This window comes from Protopterus annectens, chromosome 11.part0 (genome assembly GCF_019279795.1).
Source record: "Protopterus annectens isolate FY-2018-M chromosome 11.part0, PAN1.0, whole genome shotgun sequence".
Classification (NCBI taxonomy): domain Eukaryota; kingdom Metazoa; phylum Chordata; order Ceratodontiformes; family Protopteridae; genus Protopterus; species Protopterus annectens.
The window spans coordinates 1,445,649,036-1,445,670,666 of record NC_056745.1 but is presented as its reverse complement, the minus strand read 5'-3'; the positions used below and the strand labels follow the sequence as shown (position 1 = coordinate 1,445,670,666).

General features: G+C 41.6%; 1 protein-coding gene across 1 annotated transcript in view; it reads right to left on the bottom strand.

Moving 5' to 3' along the window:
* CPED1 (cadherin like and PC-esterase domain containing 1) overlaps positions 1–21,631 on the bottom strand; it is a 2,422,552-nt gene that overhangs the window by 534,416 nt on the left and 1,866,505 nt on the right. The window lies entirely within an intron of this gene.

Sequence of the window (21,631 nt, the reverse complement as noted above, 5' to 3'; positions counted from 1 at the left end):
ATGACAGAGCAAAATCCCAAAAAGGGAAGGCGTCACTGATCAGTACTAGCAAGAAACTACGATCCCTCATAAAATCTTCTAAGGCCAGCTTTGAAAGAAAAATTGCACAAGACACCAAAGATAATCACAACGCCTTCTTTAGTTATGTCAGAAACCTGGGAGGCAACTCCCAGATATGCTCTGAGTTAGGGCAAAATGACAAAAAATTCACTGAACCCACAGACATTGCCAGCATCCTGGCAGAAAGGTTCAGTGCAAACTTATCCCCCCCCCCCAAAAGAGCAAATGTCTATCCCAACAGAGTGTAGCCTTCCTGAGATCACAGATGCACAGGTGAGAGCTGCCCTCTCCAAAGCTAAAAACAAAGCATCGATGGGACCAGACGGTGTCCCAGGCTGCATCTTACACGAGCTCCAAGAAGAACTAAACCCTCATATAAAGTCACTGTTCAATCTCAGCCTTACTACAGGATATGTTCCCAAGGAATGGCATACAGCAACAGTGGTCCCACTCCACAAAGGTGGTGCCACAACAGAACCTGGAAACTATCGCCCTATAAGCCTGACTAGCCTTGTCTGCAAAGCTATGGAATGTATCATCATGGAAATCATAAACAAAGACATTGGGAACCTCCAGACACTGGATCCTACCTAATTTGGCTTTGTTAAAGGCAGATCTTGCCTCTTGAACCTTTGAAACAGTTACCAAAGCCATAGATGAAGGGAAGGTAGTCCACACAGCCTACCTGGACCTCGCAAAGGCCTTTGACACAATACCCCACTCGGGCATCATAAATAAGCTCACCAGCTTAAATATCAACCCCTATGTGACAAGATGGGTTGCAAACTGGCTCAGGGATAGAACCCACATGGTCAGAATAGCAGGTGCCATGTCAGACTCTAAACCAGTTACAAGTGGTGTCCCACAAGGCTCAGTCCTGGGACCTCTCTTGTTCGGTATATATTTCTCCGAGGTACAGGCTAACACGGGTGGACTATGGCTGACCAAGTTCGCAGATGACTGCAAACTGGATGCTATAATCAACTCTCTGACTGACACAAGCATCCTCCAAAAGGGTCTCACAGAGACGGATAACTGGTGCCAGAGCCATGGCCTAAAGCTAAATGCCAAAAAGTGCATAGTCATCCCCTTTGGAAAAAACAAAGTGCCCACAAATTACCACATAGGTGGTAATCCATTAAGTACGGAAGAAGTAATTAGGGACTTGGGGACCCAAGTAGATAGCAATCTCTCCTTTGACAATCACATTGCCAAAGTGGTTAGAAAGACCTTCTATATAGCCCACCTTATCATGAAAGGGTTCACATCTAGATCAAGAGAGGTCATTGTGCCCCTCTACTCAGCACTTATCAGGCCCATAATTGAGTACAGTGCCCCGTTTGGGATGTACCTTACCCGACACCTTCAGCAACTGGAAAGACCCCAAAAGTATCTCACCAAGAGGATCAAGGGGCTCAAACAGATGCCCTATGCAGTTCGGCTAAAGAAACTCCAGCTTTACTCAGTTGCATACCGCCTACTCAGAGGCGATCTGTGTCTGATGTATAAAGCCATGTCTAACCCAGAATTAATGGACATGCTTCACCTCAGGAAATCTAAATCCCTTAGAGCTACATGCTCCAGGGACCTGAACCTCAGCACAGAAATAAATAGGACATGCTGGAGGGACAGATTCATATCCCAGAGGCTCCCCTCACTCTGGAACAAAATCCCAATCCATGTCAGGCAGAGCCCATCACTGACCCTCTTCAAGAGAAATCTTGACAAATGGATGGGAAATCGTAAGTTTACCCCTGGGATCTCTTCTGTGTCGCTGCTTGACAGAGGTACAGTAAACAAACCTTAAAAGGGCTACCTTCTGTGACCTACTATACAGAGGCACAGTCAACTAATCTAAAAGGGTGGCGAAAGCCAAACATACTCTGGCTAGGCTTATAAATGCCCTAGGGCAGATAGCCTAGTATCAACCTATGAACCTATGAATCTATGAAGCCAGTCCTCTTCTCTTCATACCCAGACATCATTCATGAAGAAGGCAGGATTCTGCTTAGTATCAGGGTCTTCCTGTATTTGGGGCATATATGGAGAGCTCAAGCATGCCTCTCTGCATCTCCTGCAGGGTTTTCTGCTTCAAATCATTCACCTCCACATGTGCAACTTGTATGTTGTACTTATATTTCATAGGATCATAGGATCATAGTAGGTTACTAGGCTAATTGCCCCTGGGTCCTTAGAAGCCTAGCCAAGTTCAGCCTATGTTCCCAAGAGTTTTTGCTTCAAGCAGACACTACAATCAGCACCTATTGCCCCTGTCTAAGAGGGACACAGTTGGTACCCCCCAGAATGAATTTCTGGTTACCCACCCAATCATCCAAATTATGCTTAAATAGGGCCAATGAGGGGCTTTGTTTAACATGAATAGGAAGCTTGTTCCAAAGGTGGGGCAACCTCTGTGAGAAAAATCTGCCTCTCCAACAAGGTCCTTTGAGCGAGTTACCCATGTGACATTTGAGTTGAAAATGTGCAGCATTTCCATCAAAGCTGGGTCTGAGATTGCTCTATATGCAAGGCGCAGTTCACCTCTGAGCAGTCTGTATGAGACAGAGTTAAGTGACACTAATTTCAGTCTGTCCACACAGATCTTGAAGACCATGAATTTTCTTTGTTAAGAACCTTTGTGGTCTTTCCAATTGCTGCAGGTGTTTGGAAAGGAACACACCAAAGGGAGCGTTGTACTGTATTATTGGCCTGATGAGGGAAGAGTACAGGGGGTTATAACCTCTTTTTTTTCTGGTAGTAGTGTCCTTACTTATGAGATGAGCAATATAAAATGCCCTTCTAACCACTGTGGAGACATGGTGATCGAAGTTAAGGTTGATGTCGACTTGTGTGCCCAGATCTCTCACCACTGACTGTGTGCTCAGGGTATTACTACTGATGTGGTAGTTTGCAGGAACATCACCCTTGCTGAAGGGGATGATAATGCATTTTTTTGCATTAAGTTTAAGACCATGACTTTGGCACCAGACATTAGATTATGCGTCATGACTGGGTACATAGCATCTGGTGCATTAGTGTGAAGCTCATAGTCTGTTTTTCTTATTTTTATTTATTTTTTTTGTGAGGGAGACTTCCATATCCTTGAAGTATGCATACCTCTTACAAACAGTTATTTATGTTTAGTAGGTGTTCATTATCTATGAGGAAAGGCAGCTGCTACATTGCTTTAGGATACCTAATATTATGACGTTGGCAACAGAGACGAGAAAGTTAGCCTGACTTTTAATTTTGTCCAGTGTGAAGTAAAGCTTGATTTGATTTACAATTTGATTTACAGAAAGTTGCAGATCTTAAATAAATTAGAGAACTACAATATAGTGAGATAGTTATTGGTTAAGGGCTGGGAGGTATTTGTATTTATGAATGTATATTTAGGTAAACAAATAACATGGGTTTAAACGTGACTGTGATAAGCACAGTACAGTTTTAGCTTATTTGTAGCAGCTCTGGGCTACGTTGCTCAATGTGGCATCACTAGGGCTAATGCAAGCTACTTTCAGAGTGCTAGGTGCTTGGCTCTACTCTTTATACAGATACACAGCTTGCAGCACTTTTATGCAGCAAGAGATGATATACTGATAGGATTTTGGTGAGATGGTTATATTAGGAAAACTTACAACTGAAAATGACTACATCTGTAGAGTGCATGTTTCAACCCACTGCCCTATGCAGACCTCCACAAAATAAAATAAACAGGGAAAAATTAAAGAACCAATGAAAGGCAAATACATCTCAAAATAAGCCTTCAACTGAGATAACCTCTACAAGCTCTAGATGATTCATATATGTCTGTCCAAAATTGTCTGTTTGCTGTAATTTTCAAAGCGACTAAAACAGCAAATAAATAAATCAATTAACAGTTGAGACACCTTTTGAAATGTACTCAGAACTGATTTAAATACTAGTCAGAACAAATAAACCACTTGAAATGCAATGCAAACTGTAAAACTACTTCAATTAATAGCTGTAACTTAAAATTTAGAGAAAAATACAATAAAATACAGAAAAATGCAAAGGAAACACTCAAAATGAATTTAAATAGATAGGCACAGCATATTAACCACTTGCAGTTCTGTGATGCAAAATGTAAAACAACTTAAATTAATAGCAAGAACCTCAGATTCAAAGAAAATGCAGAAAAATGACAGATACTACTAAAAACTAATTTAAATTGCTAGGTGACCTAACCTTTAGTAGAATAAATGTACCTTCCTGTTTACTGGATGCAAAATGGAGTGAAAATACTTTGTTTTTTAATTTGCGCACAGTAGAAGAGATGTCAGGAATCTTAGAATAAGAATGAAATAATTCATTTGCTTGTATAATATAAAATAAACAGGGAAATGAAAGAAATGAAAAACAAAAAAAATGCTATGACCAGTAGTGTTGATCTTTCCCAGAACTGTAGCAATTATCCTCTTCCCATTAAAATAACCACTACATGCTATAAATGACTCACACACCTGGCTAACACTGGCTGTTGCTGTCATTTTGAAAGCCACTAAAAACATAATAAATAAATGCAACACTGATTAATTCAATTAATAGCACAGAGATACCTTGAAATGCACACAAAGCTAATTTAAATATGTAAGCAGAACAAATGAACCACTTGAAATGCAATGCAAACTGTGAAGCAACTTCAGTTAACAGCTGTAACATCAAAGTCAGGGAAAACACAGTAAAAATGCAGAAAAAACCTGCACATTGAGACGTTTTCTATAACTGATCATGTAACTGCTTAAAGACAAAATATGTTGTATGTTTGTGACGATATAAACTACTCTTCAAATAAATGGACAAAGGAACCCTGACTAACTCATAATTTACAGTTTTTTGTTGCAGATCTGTATCTTTCAGCTTTTTAGCTATTTTAAAAATTCTTGATGAGGCACTTTTAGTAATGAAGTAAAACATTGTTAGTCTACTTGAATAAAAAAAGATGCCTCACCAACCATCTATGTTCCATTTAACAATATAACATTTTTAATTACTATAAAAAAAATCAGAAAAAATAAGCTTTATTTTCTGATTGTTTCTCCTCAGCTTTTACAGATGAAAGGCTGGGAAGATGAGTAAACGAAACAACACAGAGTAAACGAAACAACACATCTGCTCTGGATATTGATCATCACACAGAAAAAGACTCAGGAAAGTACTTTTAAAAACGAAGGCAGATAAAGTAGTACTGACAAATGCGATTCTACAAGATGAACACTAGTGAAAACGCTTTATGCAATTTTTAAATTATTTTACAAATCATTGCATTATGTGTTACTCAGTCTGAACAAGAGATTGGTACATATAAATGCACTTTTATCAGACTTTGACAGACATGGTCATTTACAAACCACACATTCTGATTCTGTTAACACTTGACAATGCTACAACATACAAGCTGATGAAAAGCATTGGAAACATGAACTGCAGAAACGTTTTGATTGCATTATATTATCCAATACTAACAGTTAAAAATGTAGAAGGAAAAAAATGATACAGCGGTGAATAAAAAGGGACAAAAGTAATATTAATCACTGAATTTGTGGCTGGTGTAATAAAGCTTTATAGCTTTGTGGAAGGAGTTTATATAGGATTGTGTCAGGTATTTGACATGATATATACATAAGTTTAACAGCCTTCAGATGGTGCCAAGATAGTAATTGGGATAGAATTTTCAGTGCGCAGTGCACTACAGAGGGTAATGGTAAAGTATATCTACAGAAAGGAAATAATCAATTCACTACTGAGATCCCACTGGGCTTAGTCCTGGAAGAAGTACCACTTTTTTATACTATCCTGGACCTCTTCCATCTGCCAATCAAGGCCGATTCTTTGTAGTCTAATTCATTTGTTCAATCTCACAGCCTCAGAGGACACTGTTAGATGAAGGTGAGAACTAAGGACTACGGTCATTATCTAGCTGAGTTCATGAGACTTTTTATATGCTACTAATATCCACTCCCATTGCTCTGGAAGTTTGAAGAAATGCCAGTTATACAAAGCACAAGGTGGTTGAATGCTTCCACACAATGACAAGGCTCAGACAGAGTGAGGTGAACTCTTTGCCTGGGGTTACATACCCATGCCCCACATTTCATGCATAAAACACTCATCTGTGGCTGATCCAGAGATGTTGATCAAGCAATGGGACCTGTACCAAACCAGCCAACTGGATGGGTGAACTTGCATTGGATTGCATACTGCCATCTCTCCTTGGCAGGATTCTCCAACTCATGCACCACTAGTCATACCAGAGTCACCTGCTGAGTAGTCACATGGCCAGAACATCTATATGAAGGAGCTTCCTATAAGGAACTCTCTTAATGTCAATCTGTCACTCTGAAAAGACTTCAAGAACTATAACATCTTACAGATAATGGGAAGATGGACATAGACTTGAAGGGAAAAACATGTCTGCTCTGAATCCAAGCAATGAATTGCTTTTAGATTTCTCGTTAGTTCTGGATTGTTCATTGCAAACACCATGTCTGAAGACAATGATGCTAAGAAGTGTACTTGTTAAGTAGTCATATTGGATCAAAGGTCAATGACTGTCTTTGCAGTTATGTCATCCAACTTGAGGCCATATGTTCTGATAATGAGTCAAGAAGTGTCCTGAGTTGTCAACTGATCAACATTTGGTAAAGAACTGAATCTCATGGCTGGAGCAACAGCTCGAAAAACCTGAGTAAACCAAATACATGTGCTGATCTAACCTGTTTCAGTTAGAGAATGCCGGTGAAAGGCTTACCATGTGCTTTTTTGACTGGTAGTTAACTTAAAACTGGTTTCTCTTTGTTTGTATTTAAGCCTTGCATTTGCTCGGTGCTGCTCTTCATGCAGAAGTGGTGAGCAGTGCCCTGGCAAAAGCCTAGAAGCTCAGTTTTTCTGGAAAGAGCTGTTAGTGAAACCCTTCCAAACTTTTCTGCAGCTCTAGGAGCAACTCAATTGCACACTGAGCAGCATTGACTTATTGATAAACCTTAACCTACACAAAGTATAGGTCCCTCTTGTAGTCTAGGTGCTACCAGCACAGTTCTTTCAAATTAACCCATTCCCTTCCCTAATGAAACATACAGTAAGAGCCTGCTATCACGGACGAGCTGTTTCCCATCATCTCTGTGGCCAGTCCTATAGGTATGTGCATCCTGAGACAATGTAGCAATTGTCTCATGTATACTGATCACCACTTATTCCCAAAACAAACAAATACATTATGTGAGAGATATAATTACACTATGAAATTGAAGGCAAGACTCTCATATAAGGACAAACCGAACACCAAACAGACTTCCCACACTAAATTAGGACATGACACATAAACCCACATATGAGGAGGTACTCACTAGTAACTTACAAAAAGATCAGAGGCCTCCCAAAAAGGAAACAACTTACACACATATCAGTGCAAAAAACAACCACAACACAGAACAACCCACACATCAGTGTCTCAACAAATAAGCCCATGAGATGGAACACCACAAAACCTAATGCATTGGTCATAAATGGCTCCATTATGAGATACATGGATATTCCCCTCACCAGGCTGGATAAAGAGCTGATTATGGTTAACTGCCTGTCGGGTGCCAGGATCCATCAAGTCACTCAACCACAAGTACTGGTATGACTCTGTCATAATCCATGTGGGGGTTATTGACTTGAGACATATCCCTCTTGACTCTTTGAAGAGAGCTCTTAGATTATGTGTCACAGGCAGGTATAACCTTAGCCTTAAGTGGCATTCTACCTTTTCCAAGGATGATGTCACAATACAAACAAAAAATGAATGACCTTAACAACTGGCTTGGCTTCTGGTGTGAGTCCAAGGGGATCCAATATCTGTCAGACTGGTAAGACATGATCAACAGGGCACACTGCTTTGCTAGAGATGGTCTGCACCTGTCTCCTCAAGGTTTTCAGATACTGGCAAAGGCATTAGTAATCCCTTTTGTGCCTTTTTTAGGCTGTCAGAATAACCAACTTCCCAAAATAACAAAATTCTCCCTAGATAAACTCAAGGTACTGCTGCTTAATGATAGGAGTCTAGACAAGAAACTGCAGTCCCTGGAAGCATTCCTCACTTTGGGAGATGCTGACATCTATGCAGTCACTGAGACATGGTTCAAAGGTGTGGAAAGCAGGTCTATATCACCTTATTGAATTGCTATTCAGTGAATAACAGCAATTCATTGAACCTTTGTTTATCGAACCACATTTCAGCGAACAACAAAATCTGTCCCAGGGTAAGTTAGCACTTGGCCAACACCACAATTTCACCCTTTTCCCCACCGTAGTCCAATGTCAGAGTTGGTATATATAGTTAGGGGGTGGGGGCACAGCCCCTCATATTGGGGGTGTGTGGGCTGAAGCCCCCCACTTGGGTGGGTTTGATTTTGTGCGGTTTCTGTTCTGGTGTGCCTTTGACAAAGTGCTTCCTTACCCTGGGAAAGATTTCATCAGTCGCTGAAATGCTGTTTGATAAACAGAGGCTCAATGAATTGTTATTCGCTGAACAGCAATTTGATAAAGTGATACAGACTCATGGAAAGCACATTGGCTGAGCAGGGCTACAATGCCTTCCATACATTCAGACCACAAACTGAGCATCGAGGAGAAGGTGTATCCATCTTCATTAAGGATAAATACACTTCGAGACCGGTCAGACAATATGACTCTGTTGAGCTACTCTGTGACCAATTAACTGTAGGCAAAGCTGCCTACCACATCATAGCTAGCTATAGGTCACCCACCATGAAACAGGTAAAGCATACCACATACCTAGACTCAGTGGAGTCACTTGCCATACAAGGCAACACCTTACTAATGGGTGATTTGATTATCCTACCATCAGCTGGGAAACAGACATGACCATAAACATGTTGTCTCAGAGGTTCTTGGACTTTGTCAATGCAAATTTATTTAGAGAAGCTCCACAGTACAAGAAATTAACAATTTGATTTAAAGATTTGAAATTACAAGAAAATACAAAGAAAATACAAATAATAAATATATACAAGAAAATACAAAGAAAATACAAACAATAAATATATACAAGAAAATGCTATGGCTGAAATGAACAAAAGTACAGTCTCGACAAACAGCTTAAAGTGAGGATTTACATACCTTACTATGTCTTTAGTCTCTACAGAAGTACCGTCTCACACAACGACAGTGCTGACAAGAGGTAGGATGTCTTACTTACTTATTCTGGGGGGGGTTGGTCCAAGTACACTTCCAGCATGAAGAAAGGTGGTTGTGAAGGGACATTTTGATATTGGTGGAATTCTGGGTAGTTTGAATGGACAGAGGCAGACCAGTTCAGTTCTTGGCTATTGAGAATGAGCAAAGAAGCTGGCCGGGTAGGAGGTTGGGTTTGTGAACCTGCAACAGCTTCTGATCCCCTGATTGTAGCGGCCTGTTTGGGTGGTAGCAGTTGAATGTTGAGCTTAGGGTAGGACAGTCTTGGGCTTTGAAGAGTATTCTGTGAGCTCTGGTTAGTTGCAAGTAGGAGAGGTCGTTTGGTATTCTAGCCATTTAAGGGATTTAAGAGCTCTGCAGTGATGGGTGTAGTATTTTGTGTTAGTTGTGAATTTGGCGATTTTATTGTAGCATGTCTTGAGTTTTGATTTGGAGGAGCTTTGGATGTTAGTAAGTAGAGGGGCACCGTAGATGACAGAAGGTAGTAGGTATGCTGTGGCTAGGGTTTTTCTTGTGGATGGGCTTAGGAAGTGGTTTTGTCTATAAAGGGTTCCAAGTTTAAGATGTGTTTTGCGGATGTGGTGTTGTATTTGCAGGTTGAATTTCACATGTTTGTCGATAGTGACTCCAAGGAGCTGTGTGTGGCTAATGACTTCAATTAATGATTTACAATGAGAAAAGATAGCGAACTTGGTATTATTTAAGGGAGTTTTTTTCTTAGGGGTGAAAAGTATAATTTTTTGTTTTATTTGGGTTCAGGACTAGGTGGTTGCTGTGCATCCAGGATTCAGTGGAGAAGGCCTTTTGAGTTTGTAGAAGTAAGTCAGAGATAGTGTTGGCAGAGCAGACAATAGTGGAGCTGTCTGCGTACTGAGGAGTGATTAGTGGAAATTGTTTATGAATATGCTAAATAGGATTGGTCCCAGTATGAATCCTTGGGGAACGCCAGTGGGGATGTTCATAGGTTCATAGGTAGGTACTAGGCTATTGGCTCTGGGGCATAATTAAGCCTAGCCAAAATGTTCCGGCTTGCGCCTCCCACATGATTTAGTTACCTGCACCTCTGTCGAGCAGGGCCACAGAAGTGATTCCCAGGGTGAATTTCCTGTTCCCCATCTACTCATCAAGATTCCCCTTAAAGAGTGCTAATGAGGAGCTCTGCCTCACATATATGGGGACCCTATTCCAGAGCAGGGGGAGTCTCTGGGACATGAATCTGTCCCTCCAACAAGTCAGGAAGGGCAGGATGGAGTTTTGCCATCTGACAGCCTGTCTGTCATTTAAATAACTAGAGAAACAGTTTAGTGTTGGGGGGGGGCTGATTTTCGAGAGTTGGGTGATGAGTAGAGGGTGAGAAACAGTGTTAAATGCTTTTGACAGGTTAAGGAAGAGGGCGGAGATGATTTTGCCAGCATCACGGGTTCTCTTTACAGTATCCAAAAAGGAGAGTAGGGCAGTTGTAGTACTGTGTCCAGGTCTGAAGCAATGTTGTGAGGCTGACAGTATTTGGTTGTCTAGAGGGTAATGGAGAAATTGAGTATTGATGCATTTTTCTAAAATTTTGGAGAGAGGAGAGAGAATTGCAATGGGTTGGAAGTTAGTGATGTCAGTATTGTTACTGCCTTCATGGAGAGGGAGAATGAAGGCCTTTTTCCAGGTTTTGGGAACGTAAGATTCAAGGATGGAACAGCTAGTCAGCACACCCACAAGAGGCTCAAATGTCCTGGACATGGGATAACATTGTACCCCTCTTGCCATGTGATGTCCTTCCTGGTAAGATCAGACCATAAATCATTCTAGTTCAATATAATTATAAGACCAGATACCCCATCAAACCCGAAAAGGTTCAAAGACAAATTACTACCTACTAAGTAATGGTACAACAGTTTGTGTCTACCTGTTTGAGCCAATATTCATTATCCCCTGGAGAGCACTCTGCTTCGGCTTGTCAGCAGCACCCCCCCCCACACACACACACACTCATCTTCCATTTTCTCTTTTATTCCCTTCTGTTAGCAAATAATATCCATAACTGATCACATATTGTGTGTTTGTTAATTTAAATTGAGACCACAGTAGACTACTGATACAAGGTTATCCTGTTTTTCCACCTGAGAAATGGTTAAGAAATGACTTATATTTTCAGAGCAGTCCTTGGTCCTTTGGCTCATTAGCAGCAGTACAAAAGAACTGCCTGTTCACACCCCTGTTCTCCCCCTCTCCCTTCCCTGTTTATTACCTAAAGCCAATCCCAAAGTTAATAAATACTACCTGTAGCAGGCACCAATTTTAAAACTACAACCACCCTTTGAGCACCTTATGCTCAGCCCTGCCATAAAACTTACTAAAACTGCCTGAACTGGGGCACAGCTAACTGATAGTTTGTGGAAATACAGGGTACCTACCCGAGTCTTCACATTCACTATCATATGTTCTTTTATCAGTTTACTCTGTTGTCTGATTGTTTCCAGCCCCCTCATAAGAGCAACTAACAGAGTCTCTGCCCACTTTGCTCCCTACCCTGCCCCCAATTCCCTCCCACCCCAATGGTCCTAACTTTATTACACACACAAATCCCTCCCATCTTTCCAACAGCCAACCATGGCACTAAACCCAACACTACCTCCTCCATCTTCCCACTAATATCATTCTTCCTCAGCTAACATGTATAAGCATACCATACCTATGCTCACTGCATGCACTCTCCTTGCATATCTTACATCCTACCAAAACTCCATCATTCCCCCACTCAACCACTACCACTGTACTACTACTCACACCACTACTCATGTCTCACCCTCACTCAGCTCCCCTCCCACCAACTCAAGAACCATCCCTATGCACCCCCCCACATATTCTATCAACTATATTACTCAAACAAAAAGCATCGCTACAACTTAACATAGTAACCCTCCCACCCTACCTATTACCCACAGAGCACAATTATAAAGTTTCCCCTAATAAACAAACACATTCAAAAATTGAGAAAACTAATAACCTCATGCATATCAAAACTAGCCCTACGTGGATACATCCACCCCAACCCTGGCCCTACCATCTCCAACCCCACTCCTCATAATCAGACTAGAAACCACAACTTCTCCCAAATCACAGCCAATAGAAAGGCAAGTGACTTTCTTCTACTAAGCCTAAATATTAGAAGTATATCCCAACAAGGTGATGAACTCCATGCCACCACAGATTTGTACTCCCCAGATATAGTCATCCTGACAGAAACCTGGCTAAAACCTCACATTACCAGTGAGCAAATACTCCCTACCAGTTACAGCATACAAAGAGTAGACCGGCTAAATAAGAAATGAGGTGGTGTAGCTATAATGTTTAAACAGCATCTAAACATCCAGATCTTAAAATCATCAGCTTCACAAATAGGCAATGAAGAAATAATATATACCAACCTCAAAATAAACCAACATAAAACCATCAACATAATTGGATGCTACTTCCCACCTGGCCAAAACATCCCTCCACTAGAAAACCTCCTCAGCTGGTCTACCCACCATTTCCCCCAAGAAACTATCATTTTAGGTGATTTCAATATTGACTAGCAATCCTGTACTGGCAACCATCCTACCCATCATCTAAACCTTCATGGCTTCACCCAACTAGTCCAGTCACCAACCAGGATAAATAAAAACTCCAACAAGCACACTACCCTGGATTGGATACTAGTCAGTAAGAGCCCCCAGTCATATATAACAGGCTGCTTATTAGATAGCCTCAGTGATCACTCCTCAACATTCCTACTAAAAAAAAACCTATACCAAGCTAAACCTCTCATCTACCATCAAATACGTAAAAAACTAAACTTTAACCTACTCACATTCATCTCATCCCTCAAATAATGTAACTGGCATCCTCTAAAGTACCTCAGTCCTGATGACGCAGTTGAATATTTTAATACTACCTTCCAGAGCATCCTTAATTATCACACCCCCATAAGACTTTACAGAACCAAAGCACAACCCTCCCCATGGCTACAGAAAACCACTAAGCAAGAAATGAAAAACAGGGATAAAGCCTGGGAGCACTGGCCCAAAACCCCCTCAACTAGAAAGAAATTCCTAGAACTATGCAATAGAGTCAAAAAGCTAATAAAACAGGACAAATTCCAATACTACCAGTCTGCCCTAGATTCTTCCCAACACAACGCCAAACAATTCTGGTCCTCCATAAACTCCATCCTCTACCCAGGTAAAGTCAGTACACCTCCTCCTAACATCACTCACTCTTCCAAAAATATTGCTACCTCATTCAACACACACTTTACACAAACCATACTATCACTAGCTAGACAACACAACTCCACTCCAACCCACACCTTCAAATAGTAATCTCCACACTGTCTTCTCTATTTCTCCTGTTCCTACCTCCAACATAAAAAAACTCTTAACTAAACTTAAGCCCACCAAATTAGCAGCAGACAACTTCCCAAGTGAATACCTACAAATCGCAGCTGATGCTTTGGCCTACCCAGTATCCATCTTGATTAACCGATCTCTGTCAGAAAGTTATGTTCCCACACTATGGAAAGTATCACATATAATTCCCCTCCACAAAGGCCGCCCCTCCACAGAACTAACCAATTACTGTCCCATAGCTATTCCCTCTTGACTCTCCAAAATACTAGAGGGATGCATTCACTCTCACGTCTCAGACTATCTCCTTACTAACAACCTCCTTTCCAATATGCAGCATGGTTTCCAACCAAACCATAGCACCACCACTGCCTTACTCTCTTTTACTAACACTATCCTTCAGCATAAAAACAATGGCTATCTCTCCTCTGCTACTTTCCTAGACCTATCTAAAGCATTTGACATGGTCCCACACAAACAATTCATCTTTGTCCTCAATAACCTATCCTTCTCTTAATCAGTCACCAGCTGGTTTCAGAGTTACCTGTCTGACCGCCAACAATCCGTTGTATGGCAGAATGACATATCTCCCCAACTAACTGTCTCTATAGGGGTTCCCCAAGGATCCATCCTCGGACCCCTACTCTTCTCTATTTTCACCAATAATCTAGCCTCTGCCACCAAACATGGCACACTCATACAATATGCAGATGATTCAACCATCATCTGCTCAGCCCATTCCCTACCCAAACTGCAAAAAGTCACACAGGAAGCCTTTTCCTCTGTTGAAACTTGGTTATCCAATGCCCAATTAATACTCAACCCAAACAAAACTAAACTCCTCATCTTCCAACCCACCAAACATACTCAAAACAACTCTCACTTTAACATCACAGCAAAAGACAACACCACTATATACCCAACAGAATGCACCAAACTGCTAGGAGTGGAAATAGACAATAAACTAAAATTTGACATTCACATATCCATGACCATAAAAAGTCCACAAGAAACTAAGAGCATTATACAGAAATAAGCAACTTCTCTCCAAACAGCAAAGATTTCAGTAGCAAATTCCCACCTTATCTCCACCCTACTTTATGCCTCTCCAATATATACCAACCTAAGGCAATGCGATCTAAACAAGCTAGAGACCTGCTACAACAAAATCGCCAAATTCGCCACAGGGGCATCCTACTGTAGTCACCACTGTCTCTCACTTGCTGAGCTGGGCTGGCTTGAACTCCCTCACCTCCTTCAATGGTATCAACTCACACTCGCCCACAAACTAGTACACCATCCACTAAAAGTCCCATCCCTCCAGAATCTACTCCAACCCTATCACACCACCAGACCACTAAGATCCAGCAACAAAAATCACTTGCAGATCACTAAAGCCAATAACTCTGCTGGAGAAGCACTATTCTCTTGTGCCATAGCCAAATTATGGAACTCCCTCCCACCCACAATTACCTCCGTACCATCATGCACCCACTTTAAAACTTTGCTAAAAGCGCACCTAAAAACATGCTGGCTATGCCCTTGCAACTCCCCCTCTAATATTACCCACCCCATCCACCCACTACCTTTCTTTCCACCCCACTAACTACCTTGATTATAGCAAGCTTGGATGCTCATAAGCCTAACTACTTATTATACAACAGGAATGTCTTATTGTAACAATTGTTAATGTCTGTTATGTACTTCGCAGATGATAAAGATTCTAGTTGTCTACTAATGTACTATGTTCTTCATCTGTAACTAGGTTTGTAATTGTTAATTGCTATGTAATCCAATGTAACTACTGTCTGTATATTTTAACTGTGGAGCTTTTCTCCCTGGGCCTCCGCTGAAAATGGACCTACGTCCAGTCGGACACTCCCAGTCAACAAATGCAAATAAATAAAGAAATAAATAATGGAGCGTATTATCATGGAACTTATAAACAAAGACACTGGCAACCTTCAAACACTGGACCCCACCCAGTTTGGGTTTGTGAAGGGCCGATCTTGTCTCCTGAACCTGATTGACTTCTTTGAATCAGTCTCCAGAGCCATGGACAAGGGTAAGGTGGTCCACACAGCCTATCTAGACCTTGCCAAGGCCTTTGACACCATCCCCCACTCTGGAATCATAGATAAACTTACTAAGTTGGGCATTAATCCCTATGTCACCCAATGGGTTGCTAAATGGCTTACTGATAGAACCCACACTGTAAAAGTAGCAGACTCCAAATCCAGATCCAGACAAGTGACAAGTGGAGTACCTCAGGGTTCAGTCCTGGGGCCGCTCTTGTTTGGCATCTACTTCTCTGAAGTACAGGTCAACACTAAGGGACTCTGGCTAACAAAGTTTGCAGATGACTGCAAACTGGGAGCCATTATTGAATCCCCAAATGATGTGGATACTCTACAAAAGGGCCTTACAGAAACAGATGCTTGGTGCCAGAGCCATGGGCTCAAGCTCAATGCCAAGAAATGTATTGTTATCCCCTTTGGGAAAAAACATGTATCCATGAATTACCATATAGGTGGCAGTACACTAAACACAGAAAGTGTGATAAGAAACTTAGGGACACAGGTGGACAGTGGTCTCACCTTCGATAACCACATCGCCACAACAGTCAGGAAATCCTTCTATGTGGCACACCTCATCACGAAGGGCTTTTTATCCAGAAAAAGGAGGTCATTGTCCCACTGTACTCATCCCTCATTAGACCCATTATAGAATACAATGCTCCATTTGGTATGTACCTCTCAAGACATCTGCAACAACTGGAAAGGCCTCAGAAATACCTCACTAAAAGAATCACAGGCCTAAAGCAGATGCCCACGCTGACCGCCTCAAAAACTCCAGCTATACTCTGTCGCATATCGCCTACTCAGAGGCGATCTCTGCTTAACATACAAGGCCATGTCAAACCCAGAGCTGTTGGACATGCTAAACTTAAAGAAATCCCAATCCCTCAGAGCTACACGCTCCAGGGATCTAAACCTTGTCATCACAATAAACAAAACATGCTGGAGGGATAGGTTCCTGACCCAGAGACTCCCCAGACTCTGGAATAGATTGCCCATACATGTCAAGCAGAGTGCCTCTTTGGACCTCTTCAAGAGGAACCTTGACGATTGGATGGGAGAAAGGAAATTCACCCCAGGGATCACGTCAGTCGCCCTGCTAGACAGGGGTCCAGGAAAGTAAATAATGTGGGAAGAAATAGCCAGGGAATTGTTATGGCTAGGCTTGTATAGGCCCTAGGGCTGATAGCCTAGTACCAACCTATGAACCTATGAACCTATAACAAGTTTTAAAGCCCCCTCAAACACAGATAACATGGATTCCTATGCAGAGGTGTACACCAATGCACTGTATAACCACTTCAGCAGTTGGATAGAATTGGCAGTACGTGACCAGATTAAAACCAAGTCTTGCCGAAAAAACAAGCCACCTTAGTGGACCCCTAGTATAAACAGGCTATACAACAAGAGAAAGAAACTAATATCCAGGAAAAAGAGGGAACTGGCTCAAGTGAGGAAGAACTCCATCTCTAGTTTAAGCAAACAAATTAGGGATCTTGTCAACTCATCCAAAGCTAATTACAAAGCAAAAATAGCCTCCCTAACTAAGGATAATTACAAGGCATTCTTTAACTGCATTCAAAATCTAAAAGAGAATACCCAGCTATGCACTGAAGTGGTTGTAGATGACACCACCAATACTCAACCAGAGGTAATAGCCAACCTGCTAGCTGACAGATTTGGATTAAACTTCGGATACACATTACATTGTCGAACCATAACAAGTTCAAATGCCGTATTGTCGAACCCAGATGTTCGAATTTTCAGAAGTTCGAACGTTTCAATAGGGATTTCCATTCAGTGCAGAAAAGGAAGATTTCCCTTTACTGCACTGTAGTGCAATCTCAGAGGTGGTATATTTAAGGAGCGAGGGGTGTGGGGGGCACAACCCCCCACTTGGGGGGTGCAGGTAGTTTTTTTCTGTTTTTTATTTTTTTCTTGATGTTTTCGAACTTTTGAAAGTTCGAACATATGGGTTCGACCATATGGCTTTTGGACTTTTGAAAGTTCGACAACATAATATGAACCCTTAAACTTCACCCCTCTATCCCCTCCAGTCATCCCCCAAAGTATACCTGCCACCATTCCTTGGCTTATTATCTCAAGAGAGCAGGTCAACTCGGCGCTCTCCAAGGCCAAAAACATAGTATCAATGGGACCAGACAACATCCCAGGTTGCCTTTTAAAAAACCTAAAACATGATCTAACAGACTCCAGTTGGATCCCTGTTTAACCACAGCTTGTGAACTGGTTATGTTCAGGTGGAAAGGGGGACAGCAACAGTAATCCATCTGCACAAAGGGAGACGATAAACCAACTCTGGGAATTATAGGCCTATAAGCTTACCTAGCCTCATCTGCAAGGCCATGGAAAGAATCATTATGGACATTATTAACAAGGACAGAGGTCATCTCAAATCTCTGGACCCAAACCCAGTTCGGATTTGTTAAAGGTAGACCATACCTGTTAAACATGTTTGACTTCTTTGAGAAAGTCACCAAAGCCTTGGATGAGGAAAAGACAGTGCATACTGCCTATCTTGACCTAGCCAAGGCATTTGACACAATCCCACACTCAGATATCACAGTGAAACTCTCTCAATTGGGAATTAACCCCTACATTACCAGATGGGTAGCCAACTGGCTCACTGATAGGAAATATACTGTCAAGGTGGGTGACTTCACCTCTAGCAAAAGACCAGTCACCACTGGCGTACCACAGGGTTCTGTGCCGGGCTCCTTACTGTTTGCAATTTACTTCTCAAAAGTCTAGACAAACTTGGATGGCCTGTGGCTGACTAAGTTCACTGACAATTGCAAATTGGGAGCAATCATTGACTTCCCCAAAGATGTTATTATACTGCACAGAGGGTAATGCAGACAAATGATTGGTGCTAATGCCACAAATTAAAGCTACATGCAAAAACATAAATTATTATTCCCTTTGGGAAAGCTGACATCCCTACTAATTACATTATAGACTGCACCCCTCTATGTGTAGACCCAGTGGTACATGATCTGGGTACTCAGGTTGATAGCAATCTGAACTTTGACCACCATGTATCCAGAGTAGTAAGGAAATCCTTCTATGTGGCACATCTATAAGTAAAAGCATCACATCTATATTTAAGGTTAATGTAATTCCATTATGTTTGACACTCATCAGACCAGTAATTAAATACAGTGCTCTCTTTTGCATTTACTTCCCCAGAGACCTGCAACAATTGGACAAACCACCACCAAGAAATTACAGGGTACATGAAACTAGTCATATGTGTAAAGCCTGAAAGCTCTGTCACTGTAGTCTGTCTCCTGCAGATTGCTAAGGGGTGACCTATGCCTGGCTTACAGGGCAGTCCCTAATCTGAGCCTGATGGAAATACTATACATTCATAAATCAAACTGCATGAGGGTCATTCACTTCAGGGATCTTTACCTAGCCTCTGACATGAGCAAGTCATGCTGGAGAGATAGATACATCTCCCAGAGACTGCCACTTTTCCAGAATGAGCTTCAAATTCACGTGAAACAAAGCACCTCCCTGACCCTCTTTAAAAGCAACCCAGATTGATGGAAGGGTGGCAGCAAATTCAGTCCTGAGGTGGAACCCATTTCCCTCCTGGACTGAGGAAGTCAGTATTAACTACCATACACCCTTACATCTACAAACTTCACTCACCTAACCACTGACAACTGGGGCAACTCAGGATAAATATGGCTGGGTTTGTAAGGGCTCTAGAGCTGTTAGACTTGTAACCTCCTGTGAACCTATAAACCTATGACATCTGGGGAATGCACAGCCAAAGTGTCTCCCATGTATGTGGGAAGGTAAGGGATGTGGAGTCAAATAAATCCTGGTCAAGACCTTAATGTTTGAGTTGGTGACAAGGAAATGTGCCCATGAGGTGGTTAATGTTTCACACTGAGGTAACTCTAGGACCTGGTAGTGGGCATTGAAGGTAAGTAAAGCTGTCAGATTAAGAAAATGTATACATTCTATGCAATGTTAGCTGGGAAAGTCTCCATGTCTAACAGATTCCAACATGGCTACCAAACTGTTGCTGTTACGGATATAAAGCCCTAGGTGTGGGAAGAGTTTGGTGACGCCATAGAATGGACTCAAAAAGTTCTACCAAACTATCTTTTGACTCAGGAGTGAGTATCAGGATATTGCTGAAGCTGTTCTTGGCAAGAGTGATGAAACAGCAACTTTAACTGGGGACATTGCTGAAATGTGTAAGGAGTACTTTGTAGAACACCTGAATCGAAGGTGGATTCATATCCATTCGCTGAAGGTAGTTTCAGTGAATGCAAACAGATTGAAAATTGTTTGCCAGGAGTACCTTCAAAAACAGTGGAAAAACAATTTTTTTGCTGGGGGCAAGTCCCCCATGTACCCCCCATGCACCCTGCTCTTTATATATACACCATCCTCAAGGTTATACAACAGTGGAGAAAAAGGCTAGCTCCACTGTCAGAGTATCTAGTTTCTGTGAAGAGTATTCAGCCGTTTTGCTTTTGCCAATATTACCTTAGTCAACCTGTTATGCACCCTCTGGAGCACATACACTGTTTTGAAAAGGCAGTACCAGAAGCAGATGATTGACCTAGGTCTATTTTGGTAGAGGAAGTCAATGTAGTGATAAAACATTTGCACAGTGGCAATGCTGCAGCAGTGGAAGAGATCATTCTGGAAATACTGAAGGTTCTGGGCACTGTTGAAGTATCATGGTTATAGTATCTTTGTAGTGTTTTATGGAATACAGACAATATCTCTGGTAAACAGGGTTGTAGGCCCCCATGTTCTAATTAGAGGTATCACATTCCTCAGCTCCCTAGGAAAGCACATATCAGGGTGCTGGAAAGGAGACATCTAATGGTTGTATTCTTGATTTACAAGGAGCAAGACAGAGTCTGTCTTGGGTATAGAACAGTGGATCAACTGTTTGCCCTTGCACAGATATTGGAGAGTTCAAAGGAGTTTGTTAGTACAGTCTGTTGTGTTTTGTGAATGTTGAGCATATAACTATTAACCCGAATCTATGTTGTGGGAAGTGATACTACAGACTGCAGTTTCATGGCTCCTGTTGCATGCCATTTTGGTAAGATATTAAGTTGTACCTATTCATTGTGTGTAGGACTCATTCCAAGGGGATGAGTTCTCTCCCCTCTTGTCCATGTTTTCATGGGCAGTATGTAAATCAAGACATAGCCAAGATATGCAGATAATCTAGACCGGGGATGTTAGATTTGCATCTTTGTTGTCCAGAATAGATGCTCCCTTATTAGCCTCAAGTGACCATGCTTTTTAAAATGTGCTAGAGTTATTTACTGCTAAGTGTGAAAGTCATCACTTTCAAATCAGGGGTCATATTTCTCATCTTCAAAAGTGTGATTACTTTTTATAGGTGAGAGGGGAACACAGAAGTATACAGCATAGGGAGTGACCGCATTTGTCATGTGAAAGTTCATTGAATCTGTAACTTAAACTGAAGCCATGGAACAGAATCCAGTGACTCTTGAGACCCAGAATTATCCGTCCCCCTACCCCCACCTGCAAGTTCCACAAGCTCCATGGTATCTCTCATTTCCAGTACAATTGGTGTTTCATTTTTTTTTCATCAGGTTTCAGGTCTAAATGAAGTTGGCAAGCAAAATGCTATGGGACCTTCACAATATAGTACATTAGCCCACTGGGGCACTCAGCTCTTCCCACCAGCCACAGGAAGAGAGAGTCATAACATTTAAGATTTACCCTTGAATAAAGGAAGAACAGGACAGGGGTGACAAAGTATTCAGATATCTTAAGGAGTCATTAGAGTCTCTGGGGGCACTATATGTTAAATAACTACATTATATAAGTACAAAACAAGGGAGCAGTAAAGATATTTGGATC